The following is a 5,637-nucleotide window of genomic DNA, read 5'->3' on the forward strand; positions in this document are numbered from 1 at the left end:
ATGTCGGTTGCAACCGACATTAAAGACCTTTAATGTCAGTTGAAAATTTCACTGAAGACCTTTAATGCCGGTTGCAACCGACATTGAAGGCTGTGTTATTGAAGCCCTTTAATGTCGGTTTAAAACTGACATTAAAGNTTCATATTTTGATGAGTATTTGTAATGGATTGGAAATATTGATTCTTGTTTGTGGATAAATTCACAGGTGGAAGACAAATATTGATGGGCTTGCCATGCAAATTTTTTTATACTTTTTAATATAAAATAATGACGGATATTTCCTGACCCAACACAAGACATATAATGTCGCTTTAACTTATTGACCAAAAAAATGGATTCGACAACAGAATTTAAAAAAAAAACAGACAGATTCGGGATTCAATGTCAGTTAAGAATTAAAAAAAAAACAGACTTTAATGTCGGTTGCAACCGACATTAAAGACCTTTAATGTCAGTTGAAAATTTCACTGAAGACCTTTAATGCCGGTTGCAACCGACATTGAAGGCTGTGTTATTGAAGCCCTTTAATGTCGGTTTAAAACTGACATTAAAGGCAATCGACATTAAAGGGCTTTAATAACACTATCTTTAATGTCAGTTGTCAATCGACATTAAAGCCCAAAATTCGTCTAGTGCTTATTTTACTTGGATTTATCTCCTTAAAAGTCATTATTCCTTATCTCAAATTTATATTTATTTTTCCAATATAATTCACAACTAATTCTCTCGCATTCGCATAAAATAATGCAATGGAGTATAAGGACTCCCACCTCTTTTTCTTTCCTTACCTAACAAGGCACACTTGTTCAACATTCACGTCCTTACACCTCCCAACAAAATGATCAAGCAGAACGAAAACGTCATTATATTCTAGATTCTGTTCGTGCTCAACTTCTCTCTGCTTCCTATTTTGAGAAGTTTTTGGGTGATCAGGTTGCCTATGCGTTCCAATCCGCTCTCCCGAGTCTTAGATTTGTGTTTTAGACTACTCTCCCAAGTATGCCTAAATGATGAATGATGCGTTCATAGGACAAGGTAACCGCATGAACTTTGCTGACCTAAGATTGTTACTATCCCTAGTGAACAATGCATACATTGCTTAATGCGACCAACCACTTACCCTCCCGGGTAGTTGGTTGTTTCTGACTTTACTCATAGACAAGCAATGCGTTAGCCTATAGACAGGCATAGCCATAGCTTCAGACTAAACAAATAAGGTTACTCACACACTCATGCAATGCACACCTCTCGGTGGGTTGCTACATGCTTCATATCCCTAATCCACATGACTAGATATGCAATACCCAAGCAATCCAACTAAGTGTTGCAATGAAAGTAAAGATGCTAAGCAAAGAAGATGGAGATGCAGTTGGAGGAAGTAGAGAAGTGCATTGAAAAAAAATTGTATTAATTCCTCAATCACAAAATGTCATACAATACAATATAAGAAAAGAAAGGAAAAGGAAATGACCGGTTGGAAGCAATGACTTGCTTCTAGCGGATGTGTGTCAAGGCTGCCCGTGGTGCCATGGATGGGCGATGGAGCTGACTCTCTCGAGATCTAGCTCCGGTCAAAGGCTCTGGTCATCACTCGGAATGTATGAAGGAGGTGAAGAACTCTCAAGCGTCTTCTCACGCATTTTGTCTGGATCACAAGAATCCGCCTTAGGCAAACCTCAAGCGAAAACCTTGGATCCTTTGAAATTCTACTCAACGGCTCCTTTATATAGAGCCTGGATCGTCGACAACATTTATGGACTGCTCTGAGTCTGACATTCGACCCGTTAGTCCTTCTCTAAACCTCTGCTGCTAATAGCGTGGTAGGTGAAATATCAACATCATCTTTTGGTTTTTCTCGAGGTAGATGTGTTGATGCGTTCATTCCACCAACCTCGCATTGCTCCCATTAGTATGCGTTGTCGCAAAGCCGTAATCATTTAATGACCGCATTTTCTTAATACCGCAACTCTACACGATGACCTTAACTGCTTGACGAGTGCAACTCCCATGCGATGGATGCATACGGCTGATTACCTCAACATCCATGCGTTGATCGATGCGTTTGCCTTGTGATGGAGAATTTCTCCACATGCGGTCGTCTATGCGGTGGTCTGGTTTCCGCGTTTGCGTCCATTTCCTGCATTAGCTACAAAAATAGAACATTGAACGTACAATAAATGCAAAATAACGGGTTAGCTGAGATTCGACATGCTGATCGACGCAAACTCGTTTTCTCGTGAATTTCTAGCATAATTGCCACATATTCTGCCTAACAACCTTCATAATTCTAAGTAAAAAGCCTAAAATGACACGCATTTCTACATGTCATCACCCTTACTTTTGTTTATGTTATCAATCGTCTTCCTTCCTTTTCCATCTATCTCATTTTGAAGGGCTATATAGTACTCATCCCTATTACTCTCATCTTACAATTTTTTGTTATGCATGTTTTAAAGGAAATCTAAACATAGAGATCTTGTGAGCGAAAGCGGATCGTTCCAAATCCCATTAAGAAAGAACACAAACACATTACAGTCTACAAGAATAGATTATGCATAATTAAGTAAATTATAAGCATGCTTCTGATGGAAGAGTTGGCATTCGTAGTGGAAATGAGAATCAATTTTACTCTAATTGCCCAAAATAAACATGCAACCCTAAAAGAATTAATTAGGGTTATTTTGAAATAATACCTTTGAAGCTCCCGAAACTCATCTATCTCCACCCAAACACGAATGAACCACCACTAGAGCTGACCTACTATTCTCTTAACTCAGAACCGGGTTGTGGGACCCGATGGAAGAAGATCACGAGAGAGGGAAAAGATGGAAATAGAAAAAGGGATTTTTGGTTGGGTTTGGGTTTTTCTTTTTAGCCCAATTTTAGAAAACTATTTTAGCAAGAATCCAAAATTCTTTAATACAAAAACACAATCACATATTTATAGAAAAGGGTCATGCAAAATTACATGAAATAACTTCATAAAATCCCAACACCTAGAATCCACTATCTTAGTGGACTTAATGTCTTCATTATAAGCCAACACCTAGCCCACTATTTTTCTAGTGGAATTATCCAACAAAAGTTTGGATTTTCCCACTAATTTTAGTCAAAGGGCAAAATAGTCATTTGGTCAAAGTCAAACTTTGACCAAAAAGTCAACATTTTGACTTTTTATGATTTTTTTCATATTGACTAATTTTGAACTCCCGAGCATGAATCCGCCATTCATTTTCTCGAAATTCAAATCACATTTGAATATAAGGTTAGTCAAAGTTTGACTTTTCAAAGTCAAAAGTCAACTCTTTGACTTTTTACATTTTTGACCATTTCTATTATTTCTGAGCTTCCGAATAAGAACGTATTCAATATTCTTGATATTTAAATCACATTTAAATATTAAAGCTGTATCTCTAAATTGAAAAACGACCACTATATCACATATACTTGTCGATTTCTCTCTCTTCACCTAATTCGAACAATTTGAATTATTCTATTTATCTGTTCTAAGTTTATTCCATATGAGCTAGTACGGGAACCTAATGGACCTATAGATCATGGGCTCCAACGATCCGAGATTAATTAAAGAGTTTATCAACATTCGTTAACTAACGAGTCATTCATATAGTCTCGTTAGGTTGCACTCCCCTCACTATAGATATATTGGTCCATTTGATATAACCATGTTAGTGTAAGCTATCCTTCACAAGTATTCGTAAATCTCAGTTGGGTCAAAAAACCGTTTTTACCCCCGAGACTACATCTTATTTCTTAAGTCCATCGATCCTCTAATGAACAATTGGTTTAAGGTCCAACCTATAAACTGAACCCCACTCGGGCCAATGAGAGGTGAGGCCCCTTGTTCAAGACCTGGATTCAATACTAAGGAACAACCTATCTACTATCCTATAATGGGTAGGAGTGAATTTCATCTTGCACCCTATGTTACCCAGCTATCCACCTGATCTTACCCCTGAAATGGGAGACTTATTGGGTCTGCGATAATGAGTTGCCCTCACCTATGCAGATCTAAGGATAATTCCGAGTGAACAGGAGTTCATAGTTAGCTCAGGATTAAGATTAAGTTGCCTAGGTCATCAATTAACGAAATAGTTAGTTTTATACATTAAATGGCATTTAGAATGTAAAAGTGACTACTTCATGGTTCAGTCTTATGTAAACTCTTTACATAGGATGCCCCCATTTTCATGTTTCCACATGAACAGTTTAGGATCACATTGTTTGTACTAACTACAAAATGGGCCGCATCCTTAGTGTCTCCAGAATAAGGCACCCAACCTTATTCATATACTATAGACTATTTTGGCTATATATATTTGAACTTGATCCACATTTATGTCACTATATAAAGTTCAAACTTAAAATTAATAGCCTTGGAACCTTAGTTTATTGGATTCATGAATATAGAATTTAAATTTACTAAAGATTTTCAATAACTGCTTTATTAAACAAGAATATGATATTACAAACTACGAGTTTTAGGACATAAAATCCAACAACTTCTTTAAAAGAATGAACAAGGGGTGGAGTATGCAAACCTTTGAAGAACCTCTCTTCAAGTATCCCTCGATCAATCTCCAACGAAGTACTCGAACACAACGATCAGTAAAGCCAACAACACGAACTGAAGAATCCTCGATCACTATCAAGTCCAACTCGATCCTCAACCCTTGAACTGAACAAGGACACTACTACAAGTGTTACCTTGGTATTCTCAGTGTGAGAATCCAGGAGTTGTGGGCTCTATGTGACTTTGGATAGAGAAATCCAGGAGGTAAACAATCGAGTAGACAATCGAGTAAGTGGGATATGGATGAAGTCTATCGCATAGACTAGATACTCGATCGTTTAGTAAAAGGAAGCCTATTGTATAGATTTTACTACTCGATCGTGTAGCAACGAGTAAACGAGTAACTATCGTATAGTAAACTTGGAACTCGATCGTGTAGTCTTTCTATGTGCTATCGTTTAGTAAAACTATTTTACTAGATGGCCTTTTCTATGAGATCTATCCGAATGAATCAACTCACCAATTTGGAAAACAATTTTCCTTTTTATCTCACAGTTACCATAACTTCCAATAACCTCCCACTCAATCGGTTATTAAAGAAAAAGAATTGATTATCATATAATTAATATATTATAAATAAATATTAAATATGAAATAACCAACTCATCATATTATATTTATAACCTATAGTTTAATATATTCATCACATGAAACATATAAACCATAGTTCTTTTTCTATGTTATGGTATTTAACATAAATCATATTTATATTAAATCCTCCAATTAATGTATCTAATATATCATATCAATTATATCACATATAATTGAATTAATTTAAATTATATGACATATAATTAAATTTCCTCTTGTTAATTTGAACACTTCAAACTAACCCAAAAATCTGATTCTCACTTGAACCCATTGAGTTATCAAGGGGACCTTTGTTAGCTTTAGGGGCTTCAATCAAACCAAGTATTTTGATTAAAACAAACTCAGATTTTTGTACTAACATTTTCAGTATTTCAGGATCACTATCTAGTAGAGCTCGGAACAATGATTCCAACGCAATTTGAATCGCTCAAATCGGAGTTCAAACGAGAAAGTTT

This window comes from Benincasa hispida, chromosome 2 (genome assembly GCF_009727055.1).
Source record: "Benincasa hispida cultivar B227 chromosome 2, ASM972705v1, whole genome shotgun sequence".
In the NCBI taxonomy this organism is placed as follows: Eukaryota; Viridiplantae; Streptophyta; class Magnoliopsida; order Cucurbitales; family Cucurbitaceae; genus Benincasa; species Benincasa hispida.